Consider the following 14354-nt stretch of genomic DNA (forward strand, 5'->3'; position numbering starts at 1 on the left):
GTAGTGTGTTTCGTAAGAGATTGTCATGTGCTTAGCCCTCTGACCTCATAAAGAGTTCAGAGGTGTTGTTATTAATAAATATACTGTTTATTTTCATAACAACCTGTGTGGTGTCCTTTCATCTGGTATTCAAGGGGTTATATTGTGGTAAAACATCTGGCTTCACATGCCAAAAGAGTTTAGCCTAAGACTGCTTTGTCCATGCTACCATTAGGATAGCTGGTCTATAAGGTTGACTTACAACCAATCACCATAAGGGTCGTTTGGACTGATACAAGGTGATCACTAGAACTAGTGAGCATCATATATCAAGCCAACTTCTCACAGGTAGTACCTGGGTGATTATCAGAGGATACAGGTAGTGCCTGGATGATTCCCTGGGTATATGAGAGTTCCATGGGGCATTCCATATCTGCATAGTTACTGCCTGCGTGTTTGCATGAGTATATAACTACTATCTATCTGGGTGTTTAGATGAGTGCATTAGTAGTATAAGTGCATGAATAATTGCTGAATAATTCATATATGAATAGATAGTGGTTGGATGATTAAATGAATACAACTCTAGTGCCTTGATGACTGCAAGAGTGTATATTTAGAATATAGGTGATTTATAGAGTTCATAGAGTTCATGGCTAGTGCATATATGATTGTATAAGTATATGCATAGCACCTAGCAGCGTGTATGAGTGCATGAGTAGTGTTTCAGTGATTGGATGACTACATGGCTGCTGCCAATGTGTTTTTGGCTCAGTAAACAGGTAGTGCCTGGGTATTTAGATAACTAAATGGGTAGTGCCTGGATAATTCAATGAGTGCATCAGTAGTGCCTGGCTGATTAGATGAGTGATTGACTAGTGTCTGAGTGATTGCATAACTCCATTGTTAAAGATTGAGAGATTGGATGAAAGTAAGTATACTGCTGGGGGATTGTATTAGTGCAAGAATATTGCCTCAGTAATTAAATGACCGAATAGGTACTGGATGGATGATAGATTTACTACAATGGTAGATGATGTATGAGTAGTGCTTGGGTGTTTGCATGAGTGCACGCATGTGCCTCAGTATTTCAATGACTGCATGGGTTGTAAGTAGGTGTTTCGATGACTGCATAGGTTTGCACATGTGTTATAATGACTGCATTGTTAGAGCCTTGTTAACTGCATAAGTAAATTATTTGTGTCTGGGTGATTAGATTAATGTATAGGTAGTACCTACATAGGTCAATGTCTACATAATTTCTGCTTGGCTGGTTGCAAGAGTAAATGTGTAGTGTCTAGATAATTGAAAAACTCTATGTATAGTGAATCATTGATTTGATGACTGCCTGACTAGAGGCTGGGTGATTGCATGTGTGCTTGAATACTACCTGACTGACTGTGGAAGTACCTTCATTGCTGTTAGATACATGCCAATTATGACTATATCTCTGACTCCTTAGTTTTCCGTCAGTATCAAACTACCTTTTTACTGTACGTATGCGTTTCTACTGAGCTGTGTGTAATGAAGTGTATATATCACACTTGATATATAATTACATAGTGGGCTCTCGAGAAGCATACATTGCTTTGTTATTGAGCATGTGCGTGCATTAGTAAGATTCTAAAATGGAAAACAATATTTTAAAATGTTTCAAAGCACAAAACCTTTTGTGAATGGCATACCTACATAATTTCTCAAATACTTCTTCTACTTCTAAAACAAATATTAAGTATTTCTCAATCAAACTTTACACTCCAAATGAAGCTAGCACAAGAACTGTCAAGGCACTTTGCACTATTATTCCGCCTCAATTTTAAACAAACCATGTTTAATGAAAAAACACCACCCTCACCATATACATGAAATTTTCATCTGCCTTACTGAACAGAGATCACCATGTAAACATGTATGCGATTTCTAAAGAGATGTACACCTTTGAGCCATCTTTCTAAAAATATATATCTCTGTGCATCTTTAAGTAAACTCAAAAGTCACTCCGTATATATAGCTATGTGCAACCACAAGAACCATATCTCACCATCTAAGTATATGCAAAGTGGTCATATACGTTAAAAACACATTGGCAATCACTTCCCAATACATACCTAACAAGTATTACTTCTTTATAATTGATATACAGGCAGACAGCATGTTCACATCTTTTATTTGTGACTACACTACTCCTGTTCAATAATGTTACTAAAAGTACTACAACTTCCAGATTGCAAATAACAGATGTATGTAATCTGCACATCATGTTTAGACATTTAAAACATTCTTAGTTCCTCATTGCAACTTTCCACAATACTATACTGTTATTTTTCAATAAAGTACAAAATATAATAAAGAGGCACTAATTTTCTCTTACTTCCCAAAACATTCACCATTAACCTCTTAAACACATACCCTCTAATAGGTAGAGTACATTTGATATATTTGTTCACATCACTGTTGATATATTTTTTCACATCACTGTGACACTCTTTTTGTTTTATCATACTCCCATATACATCTTCATTTCTAATGAAATTGTTATAAAGGATTAAAAAGTAGTGTACATACCAGTGAATTAAGTTTGTAGACTATATTTTTGTTTTAGCTCTTTGTGTATAGTTTTGACACTGATAGGATTTGTAAAAACTAAGCATAAGAATGGTACACCACTCTCATACAAAGCAACCATAAAGTGGCAACCTCTTCAACTTTGCACTCTGTGATCATGAGAAAGGCAGCAAATGAAATCATGTCTTTAATTTTAGACTAAACTATCTCAAATTGTGATTGGGTAGTATCTGTTAACCCTTTCCCTCTCTTTCAAAAAGAGATTCCGAGCTATGTGTATTCACGATGATCATGGAGAAATAAAAAAAATGGGAGTTCAAACCCAGCTTAATTTATTTTAAATTGAAATATTACATAACAGTTTGTTACATAGGCCTGAGTTGAAAATGAAAGCTTGCTGAACAAATGATGGCCGGAATGCTGAGCAATGCAAACATTCACCCAGTCACAAAGATCTGTGTTTAGTCTCTTGTTCTTTTGCTCACTACGCCACCCCAGTTTGGACCAATCCATAGTCAAATCAGTCTTGACTCTGTTCTTGATGGAAACAGTCCATCCTGTACTGCCAAGCCAGGTACTCCCTGGACATGAAAGAAAGTTGGGTCCAAACTGGGGTGGCCTGGTGAGCAAAAGAATGATGAATTAAACCCAAATCTTTTTGACTGGCGGTGGATGTTTGCATTGTTTAGCATTCCGTCCATCATTTGTTCCTTTTCATTACTTAATTTGTGTCATCACTCCTCATCTTTAAAAAAAAGTTCTGTCCCTTTAACACCCTTCCCCCAATACACTCTTCACTCAGTGTACCTACCACCCCAGTGAAACCGATAGGTCACAAGTTCACAGCACATTCTAGAAGGAACATGCTACTTACAAATGAGATACAGCATGCGTGGTTTACTCCACAGATTCAAAAGCATATCCATGTCTATATTGCATTTCTTTTTTTAAACAACAGCCGATAATAAGACTTCTTCTTATGGTATCCAACACACTACCTAATTGTATTCACTTTCAGCCTGAGAGAATCCAATTAAATATATATATATATATATATATATATATATATATATATATATATATATATATATATATATATATATATATATATATATATATATATATATATATATATACTGAAAAAAACATAGGTTTCAGGGACGTTATAGTTAGAAATTAGCATTTAAAAAACCTTAGAAATTAACTGAAAAAACCATAGGTTTCAGGTACGTTATAGTTAGTTGGATATTTCACTCATAGAAAACCATAGAAATTCCCCTGTTATAGTTAGTTGATCTAACTATAACTCGCGCCCCCGCAATGCACTGCTGATGACGTCACATATTACATCATTCATGACAAGAAGGGCCCAAGAAGGTTGTTGCGGGTATGTAGGTAATGTAGGAAGAGCGTGCGTTACCTGCTGATATGGGGAGAGGCAGCGTCAAAGAGGTATCTATCTCAGAAAGAACTCCGATATGTTTTCACAAATGCCTCGGACAGATGCCAGCTGACGGACTGAATCACCGTAGTGTGAGTTATGAACAGTTCACACCCAGGCTCGCAGAGGGACAGCTGCGGCCCATCCGCTCGACTCACAGACGCAGTACTACGAGCCGTCCGCATCATTGTAGCTATCCCTGACCTGTTCCATCATGCGCCACGCCACGCCACTCCGACGTTCTGACGTTGGCCCCACATAGCTACCTGTTGCAGGCGTACTCACTGTTAGTGTGCAGGTCAGTGGTCTAGTTGTCAACATCTCACGGCCACTCCCTGGGGGCAGGTTTGCACACATACCACCCCATCCGGCACATGCGTCACAGGCCATGTGACCATGCAAATCTAATAGATCGACAACGTCACATCCTTTATTGCCGGTGCTGACTGGATGTCAGACGCTCCACGGGTCTCAACCATAGAGAGTCATTGAAAAGTTGAGCAAACAGTTAGTTGCACCCTGAGTTGTATGGCCGTCAGGGGCCTATCATCCCCTTGGCGAAGACTTCAGATGCACAGGGTTAGAGCCACCCGAAGCTCATGTGGCCATCAGGGGACTACCACCACATGGCAGGGACTTGAGTTCCACAGGCTTAGCAGCACCAAAAGCTGTTGTGGTCTCCGCCATTGATGACTCAGTACTCAGCAACATGTGTGAGATCTGTCGGGCTGCAGAGAACCTGATGTAGTCTCCGCCATTGATGACTCAGGACTCAGCAACATGTGTGAGATCTGCCGGGCTGTGGAGAAGATGATGTGGTGTCTGCCATTCATGACTCAGGACTCAACAACATCTGTGAGATCCGCGGAGAAGCTGATGTGGTCTCTGCCATTCAGGACTCAGAGACATCTTTGAGATCCGCGGAGTTTAGACGGTCACGTGGAGTGCCCACTGCTGCACACTCCGGTGGCACCAGGTAAATATTTGTGCTGGGATGCACAAGGGTGGCAGTCTCTCTCTCTCTCTCTCTCTCTCTCACACTTCCCTCTCTTCAATCTCTCTCTTTCACTCTTCATTCCTTTCCTTCTATCTCTCTCTTCCTTCTCCCTTTCTCACTCACTCCCTTTCTTTCCTTCCCTCTCTGGCTTTTTTTCCTTCTATGTTTCTCTGTGTCTCACTCCTTTGATATGCGCATTACACACGTCTTTATTTTGTGCTTTATTTTCCAGGCTCTGTCGTCGACATCCATGGTCCCCACAGGAGTGTTCAATCTTGTTGTTTTGTATTATTTTTGTTAAATTTTGTTTATTAGTTTATCGTTCATATATATATGTTAATAAAAAAAAGTTTGAAAACAGTTTATCATTTATATATATATGTTTATAAAAAATAAAGTTTGAAAAAAAATGTATACCGTTTTTGGTTGTTTCTTAAATACTGTGTGACTCTTTCTTGTTCTTATTACTGTTATTTGATGTGTCCACCTTGGTGTTAAATTTTGGGGCATTTATCGCGGGAATACTGGTGATGTCTGCAGTTTGCACCAACTTCTGAATAGTGTGTTAGATTTATCTCAACTTTACTTGCATTAAAGTGCTGATAATGAAATGCAGACTAGCCGTTCCCTTGCAAAAAGACATGAGGTGCAACTTTGCGATTTATTCTAAATATTAAAATCCTGTATTGAATTGCACTGAGGTAGTGGCTACACTTACAGTGTACACACAAAATCAATGAAGAAATGTCATTGTATTTATATTGATTGGGAATAGTGCGTCAGGTGCTGGATCTTGACGGGATAGACTACCCAGTTCGTATATTGTTCTGCACACGAAAAAATCACATCACAACTTTCACAACAACTGCAAAGCAAAACAAATTCTGGCGATAAGCCACATTAGCACTAGGGATTTTACACCTGCTTTCTGCTGGTGTTAAGCACACAGCCAAGAGCCACACCAAGACACCAGAACACCCACAGGTGCCATAGAGCCAATGAGCATGATACAGGGATACCCATGACGGCCACAAGACTCATCACAACAACTCCAGGACCGCCAACAGCCCCCAAACCCACATCTGAGCAAGTGTGCCCTGTGGTCATTGCGTTAGTATGATAGGCAGGGGCCCCGCAACATCACAGTGTGCTGTCACCTCAGCGTTGGCAGTGACCATGGACATGTAGCTACGCATGCATCCTCCTGCATGCACAACCGGCATGTGCTGGTCCGGCGCACACAGGTCAGCGCAGGGGTGTGCCTATCCGGCAAGGGGAACGGGGTGTCTCGGACATGTCCGTGTGCAGGAAGTGCGGTAAGTGTGTCTCTGTGTTCTGGTGTGGCCTGCCACAAGGGTTGCAGCAGTCGATGTTGTAAAGTGGCATGCTCCACCTCCAAACTGCACTATCACGGTGTAGTTATAATGCTGCAAGACATGCACGAATAGGCATTACAATGGTGTGCCGTACTAGTGCACGGGATACAACCGTGCACCGTACAAAAGGGTCTGGGCTCGTGGGAGGGAGGAGCAGCTCTTTGGCAACGTAACACACAGTGAACCTACCCATGTGCCTCGTGCTGGGCAACTCATCCATGATGACCACGGTCGCAGACATCCCACAACACCCATGACCGGCCTTTGTATACATCCTGTATGATTGCAGCGTGGTTTTCACTTCTATGCTCTTTCAGTGATGTGATGTTTGCGGGTTGTGTGATTGTGCTCCTTGTTGGTGTGTTTCATTTTGGCCATTGTTTGTCTATACTTGTGCAGTAATTAATTGTGCATGTGTGCCATTGTGCCCATCTCCCCCGTCCCTCCACTCCCTCCTTCTTCCTCTTCCTGGTGCTCTTGTGTCTATAATTTTGTTGCTCCACACATAAATACATGTAATGAACAAATTAGAATAGTTCCTTGATTCTTTTAGGTTTCAAAACTTCTCTCTAATGGTTTCTTTTTAATTTTCCATATAAACAGTTTTTTTAATATTCAAGGACACATAGAAGTCAGAAGTGCAACATATTCTATCAACACACTTTCTAGAACATTCTACAACACGTGCATGTTAAAAGTTCATCAATTTTTTTAAGTTCGAACATTACCTTCCAAATGCAAGTAGCAGGTGTGGTTGAGTTGAGCAAATTTTATCCTATGATATATACTCCACATTGAAACTGCTTTTCCTTAACCAATCACAAAGATGCTTTTCCATAAAACGAATAGGCACCCTACTTTAAAAAAACAATTATTTTCATCTCCCAATCAGGTATCGTTATGTATGGCAAAAAAAGTAGTTCCCCATCTTTAAACATATCTCTTATTCTACGAAGGAACTGTATGAGCTACAGACATCTTTCCTTACCTTCCAGCCATACCTTCAAAATGCTAGTGTGGATCGTAGGACATAGCTCTATTTTCTGGTGCAAGAGGTATGCAGAACACAGACGTATTGAGTTAGACCTAGGTTTACAAACTCTGGACATTAAATGGTTTGCACAGAGAGGATTGAAGTGGCACCAATTGCTACCTTTGGTTTAAACCTCTTTGCATCTTCCATACCCTGACCTCATGATTGTGCATTGTGGTGGAAATTACCTGGGCACATTGACTGGAGTTTGTTTGAAAATGTTTATGAAGGACACTTTTGGGCAATTGATGTTACTTTTGCCTCAAACTGTCTTTGTATATTCCAATACATGCCAAAGACAGAAGTGGAAATGTTCAAAACAATGTTGTCCTCAGATTAAAAAATCAAGGAAGAATGTCAACAAAGCTGTGTCTGCATACCTCAGAGACCATAGAACGGGGTCGATCTACAACAACAACATACGTTTTGATATGGCTGATATCTACAGAAGTGATGGAGTACACTTCACAGACAAGGAAACAGGGGTTTTCTGAATAACCTGAAGTTGTGCATTCACACGAAAAATGTAGCTCCAACTAATGAACACAAGGGCTCTTTTTAGAGCCACCCTATAACTGACAACTTAGGTCCGCTATTTTAGGGCCAGATTACGGCAACTCCCGGACCCTCGCCAAAATGTATTCTCCACACAGCTGTGGCGCAGCTTCCAGACAATCTGACTGTGCAGCACAAAGCTCTCGCTTTGATCACCCGCTCTAGTGAAAGCTCAGGATAGCACCATGTGACTCTGGGCAATAGCTCACTTAATTTCCACGGCGGACCCCAGCGCCTGCAGACCCATACGAGTGAGTAGTTTGCACTTTTCAAATACCGGATTGATTAGAAACGGCAGAATTGAACTTCACACTCCCTCTGTAGCACCCCCCAATCACCCTACAGACGTCACACGGTTTAAAACAAAAGTTCCTCCTAGTACGTATGCACACATGCTGACACTACTTCAATCAATCAATCAATCACAACACTTGTATAGCGCACTACTCACCCGGAAGGGGCTCAAGGCGCTAGGGGGAAGGGGGCCGCTACTGCTCGAACAGCCAGGTCTTGAGTTGTCTCCTGAAGGCGAGGTGGTCCTGGGTCAGCCGAAGGTGGATGGAGAGGGAGTTCCATGTCTTGGCTGCCAGGTAGGAGAAGGATCTGCCTCCGGCGGTGGCTCTTCGGATGCGTGGTACGGCGGCGAGGGCGAGGCTGGCGGACCGTAGCTGGCGGGTGGGCGTGTGGAAGGTCAGGCGGTCGTTGAGGTACTTGGGGCCTAGGTTGTGGAGAGACTTGTGTGCGTGGGTGAGGAGCCTGAAGGTGATCCTCTTGTTGACGGGGAGCCAGTGCAGGTTCCTCAGGTGGCTGGAGATGTGGCTGCGTCGAGGGATGTCCAGGATGAGTCGGGCTGAGGCGTTCTGGGTGCGTTGTAGTCTTTTCTGTAGTTTGGCTGTGGTTCCGGCGTAGAGGGTGTTTCCGTAGTCCAGCCGGCTGGTGACGAAGGCCTGGGTGACCGTCTTCCTGGTTTCGGTCGGGATCCATCGGAAGATCTTGCGGAGCATGCGGAGGGTGTGAAAGCAAGAAGAGGAGACGGCGTTGACTTGTCTGGTCATCGTGAGGGAGGAGTCCAGGATGAAACCCAGGTTGCGTGCGTGGTCTGTCGGCTTGGGTGCGGTGCCCAGGGCTGGGGGCCACCAGGAGTCGTCCCAGGTGGAGGGTGAAGGTCCAAGGATGAGGACTTCCGTCTTGTCTGAGTTCAGTTTCAAGCGGCTGTTCTGCATCCACTCGGCGACGTCTTTCATCCCTTCGTGGAGGCTGGTTCTGGCGGTGTCGGGGTCTCTGGTGAGGGAGAGGATCAGCTGGGTGTTGTCGGCGTAGGAGATGATGTTGAGGTTGTGTTGGCATGCGATGGCTGTGAGAGGTCTCATGTAGACGTTGAAGAGGGTGGGCTGAGTGATGATCCTTGCGGGACGCCGCAGATGACTTCGGTGGCCTCGGAACGAAACGGGAGGAGGCGGACTCTCTGTGTTCTTCCAGTGAGGAACGAGATGATCCACTTCAATGCCTTCTCTTGGATGCCGGTGTTGCTGAGGCGTTGGACTAGGGTGCGGTGGCAGACAGTGTCGAACGTGGCGGAGAGGTCCAGGAGAATGAGTGCCGCTGTTTCCCCATTGTCGAGAAGGGCTCGGATGTCGTCGGTGGCTGCGATGAGGGCGGTCTCGGTGCTGTGGTTGGCTCTGAAGCCGGACTGCGAGGGGTCGAGGGATCCATTCGTCTAGAGGAAGGCGGCAAGCTGTCTGTTGGCGATCTTCTCGATGACTTTGGCAGGAAAAGGGAGGAGCAAGATGGGGCGGATGTTTTTGAGGTCAGTGGGGTCCGCTGTTGGTTTCTTCAGTAGGGCGCTGAACTCGGCGTGCTTCCAGCTCTCCGGGAAGGTGGCGGTATCGAAGGAGGTGTTGATGACGTCTCGTAGTTGGGGTGCGATGGTGGAGTCGGCCTTGTTGAAGACGTGGTGGGGGCAGGGGTCAGTCGGAGATCCGGAGTGGATGGTGTTCATCGTGCGGGCTGTGTCTTCGGTGGTCACTGCGGTCCAGGTGTGGAGGGCAGTGGCGGGGTGTGTTGGTTCGACGGTAGGGTGCGAGGATGGTGTGCCGAAGCTGTTGTGGATGTCGGCAATCTTGCGGTGGAAGAACGAGGCGAGGGAGTCGCAGAGATCTTGTGAAGGGGTGATGTCGTTGTTGCCGGTGCTGGGGTTGGAGAACTCCTTGACGATGCTGAAGAGTTCCTTGCTGTCGTGGGCGTTGTTGTCCAGTCGATCCTTCAGTGATTTCTTCTTGGTGGTGCGGATGAGCTGGTGGTGCTTGCGGGTCGCGTGTTTGAGGGCGTTCATGTTGTCAGTGGTCCGGTCGAGGAGCCAGGCTTTCTCGAGGGTGCGGCAGGTCTTCTTGGAGTCCTTGAGTTTGTCGGTGAACCAGGGGGCCTTCTTGCTTCTGGGTTTGCTGGGGGGAGTTCTTCAGTGGTGCGAGGTCATCAGCGCAGGCTGTCAGCCACTGTGTGAAGTTTTGGGCTGCTTCGTTGGGGTCCGGTGTGCTGGCAGGTGGGTTCTGGCTGAGGGAGGTGGTGAGCTGGTCGGTGGTGATCTTGCTCCAGCTTCTGTGAGGAACCTGTTGCGGGTAGTGGTGGTTTTTCTGAAGCTGAAGTGGACGCAGCTGTGGTCGGTCCAGTGAAGTCCGGTGGAGTGGCTGAAGGCGATGTGCTTGCTGGATGAGAAGATGGGGTCAAGCGTGTGGCCGGCGTAGTGGGTGTGGGTGTTGACCAGTTGCTTGAGTCCGAGGTTTGCGAGGTTGTCCAGCAGGGCGGCGGTGTTGCGGTCCTTGTTGTTCTCCAGGTGGAAGTTGAGGTCCCCTAGGAGGATGTAGTCGGCGGAGGGGAGGGCGTGTGGGCTGATGAAGTCAGGTGTGCCGCAGCGGCCAGAAAACATGAGTTCAGAGCACAGGGCTCACTATTTAATCCCTCGCTCTGGCAGCACCTTAGCTCAGAACCATGTGACTATGGGCAATAGCTCACTTAATAGCTCACATAATTTCCACGCCGGCCTCGAGGGCCTTCAGACCCATAGGGGTGAGTAGTTTGCGCTTTATAAATACCATATTCATTTACTTTTGTACTCCCTGTATAACACCACCTAAGCACCATATACAAGTTGGACAGGTGTGGCACAGCGCTCAGAGCACATGACTTCACAGCATAGGACATACAGTTTGGGCTCACGGTTTCATCCCCGAGTCCAACAGCAGCTCAATTTAGCAGCATGACACTCTAGGCAATACCTCACTTAATTTCCGTACCCAGCACTTTCAGACCAGTAGGGGTCAGTAGTTCAGAGGCTTTATCCCTGAGTCCGGCAGCAGCACAGCTTACGCCCAGCACCATCAGACCCGTAGCAGTGAGTAATTTGCACTTTACAAATACCGAATTGATTTGCTACGCATGAATTTACCTTTGCACTCCCTGTATAACACCGCCTAAGCACCATACACAAGTTACAATTTTCAATACAAAAGTTCCTTCGAGTAGGTATAACTACATGCAGACACTACCTGGACAGATGTGGCACAGCGGCCAGAGCACATGACTTCACAGCATATGACACACCGTTTGGAACCCGAGTCTGGCAGCAGCTCAGCTTAGCACCATGAGACTCTAGACAATACCTCACATATTATCCATACCCCAGGACTTTCAGACCAGTAGGGGGTCACTAGTTCGTCCTATTAGCTATAAACACATGCTGACACTACTTCCACAGGTGTGTTGCAGCGGCCAGGGCACATGACTTCACAGCATAAGACACACAGTTTGGACTCATGCTTTAATCTCTGAGTCTCACAGCAGCTCACCTTAGCAGCATCAGACTCTAAGCAATACCTCACTTAATTTCCATGTTCCAGCACTTTCAGACCGGTAGGTATGAGCAGTTCGCTTTGCACCCCCTGTATAGCAAATCCTAAACACCCCACAGAGGTTACAGTGTTCCTACCCTCCTCTTTCCTACTTTTTTTGCCCTTTTGTCCTCTCACTCACTTCAATGTAATGACAAAATGGATGCCAACACTTCCTAGTTGCAACCGCTCGCACCGCTCGCAGCCAATAAGCAGCAAGCTCGTGCTCGTAATGCCTCAGCCAATCAGATGTCAGAATTCCCAAATATCGATATCTGTAAATTTTGATATTTCTCCAAAACTACTGAACAGATTTACACCAAATAAACAAAAGCGTGCTTTCTAGACTAAGACCCTTCTACCTGCAAAATTTGGGGTAATTCCGTTCACCCGTTCGACCTGTAGCCTTGTCTAAAGTTTCCTATGGAAATTGCATGGAGAAAACATGTTTTGGAACCACCCTTTTTTCTCGGCCCCCCTTGACAAATCACCCCCAAACTTTCAACATAGGAGCTGATATGAACAAAAAATTAGTTTGGAAAATTTCATGACCAAAGTTACAAGCAACAAAAAAAATCCTCTTCCTATGGAAACTTGGTCCTAACTATAACTACCTACTGGGGACCGCCAATAGGTGATATATATATATATATATATATATATTATTCACAAAAAGGCTCCGTTTTTGCAGACCCCTGGCGCTGCTTCGCTTCGGTGCGTTTTCCTCGGCTGAGCCCAGCCTTAATTAATTGTGTCCAACTCTCCTTCCAAGAAGGGGAAATGAAGACGCACTCACGATGTCAGCAATAGTTTCCTTCGAGATTTATTTACCAAATGGCATTCAGATGTTTAAGAAATAAAGCACCGACGCGTTTCGCTGTGCACACACAGCTTTCTCACGGTCAATACAGAACACATTAGAGAGCCCCTTCCTATATCAGTAGGGAGTCGCCAGTAAACATTTACAAAACGTCACTTCCTTTGACAATAATGGAGGTGATGTGGGAGTTGTAGTTTATGCTTATAATTTTCAGACTGTTTGTTTAAATGCTATGCATTGCGCGCATAGATGTTACATATGGATTAAACTTACACATTTTGGTCATTAAATTACCCAATTGTTTCAAAAGCGCAGGGTCATCTTTTCCTAACCGCTTTTAAGCGCTACTTTACAGTGCACATCCTAAAACACCAATAAACATTCCTGCCCTCTAGTGGGCAATTCAATTTGGTATTTTTCAATATTATCCACATTCTTATTCCCTCCAGTGGGCATATTTGAATACTGTACACTTATGTCATTAACTTAAATTTCTGTGACAAACATGGTGACCTCTATCCCATCATTACATTTTTTCTCAGTCTCGTGAGCCACATTCCCACTTATATTTTACAATCTACTGAATAATACTGTTCGATCTGTCTATATTTTAAACAAAGGATCATAATTCATAGTAAAGACATAATTTTCATAGATGTACATAAAGTTCTTCACTTTGGTTAAGACCTGTCGGAGCCATTGTCCTGAAATGTAAAATTTGTCGTGACTCACGGCGTCTTAAAGTTTTTTCTCGATCTCCCCCTCTTTCATGTGGGAGGACTGTTTCCAAGGCATAGAACTTGAGAAGTGTCCAATCTGCATTGTGTAATTGTTCCATGTGTTTGGCTACAGCATTGTTGCGGTCTTTATTTACTGTCGCTCTCACATGTTCCAAAATTCTTTTCTTTAATTCCTTTTTCGTGCTTCCGATATATTTAAGTGCACACGGACATTCTATCACGTATACCACATGAGTACTTACACAGTTTATTAGCTCTTTTATTCTCCATATTTTGTTGTTCGGCATTGTCACTTCCTTTTTATTTACCGCTATTTGGCACACCTTGCAGTTTTGACATTTAATGAAACCTTTTGTTTTCATCCATTGTATGCCTTTCTTTTTCTTGGTGTTGTCTCTGAAATGGCTTTGTATCAATCTGTCTTTGAGGTTTCTTGATCTTCTATATGTTACCTCCGGGTGCTTGCCCATTATTTTGCTTGTGATGGGGTCTAATTGTAACAATTTCCAATTCTTCCTGATGATTGTCACGATTTGTTTAGATTCCCTCGTGTGGTCTAGGATCAGACGTATTTTTTTGTCGTCATTTTTATTGTTAAGTTCAGTGTTTTCCTTTTTGGATGTGAGTATTTCTCTTCTTCTTTTGTTGTCAGCTCTTCTCCAGCATCTTTCAATGATTTTCTTGTTGTATCCTCTGTTTTTGAACCTATGTGCCATTTCGAAGCTTGTCCTTTTCCATTCTTTTTCTTCCGAACAGATCCTTCGCAGTCTCAAAAATTCACCATATGGAATATTTTGTACAACCGATGGTATGTGGAAACTGCTTGTTTATTAAACATCTGAATGCCATTTGGTAAATAAATCACGAAGGAAACTATTGCTGACATCGTGAGTGCGTCTTCATTTCCCCTTCTTGGAAGGAGAGTTGGACACAATATATATATATATATATATATATATATATA

This window comes from Lissotriton helveticus, chromosome 4_1 (genome assembly GCF_964261635.1).
Source record: "Lissotriton helveticus chromosome 4_1, aLisHel1.1, whole genome shotgun sequence".
Classification (NCBI taxonomy): Eukaryota; Metazoa; Chordata; class Amphibia; order Caudata; family Salamandridae; genus Lissotriton; species Lissotriton helveticus.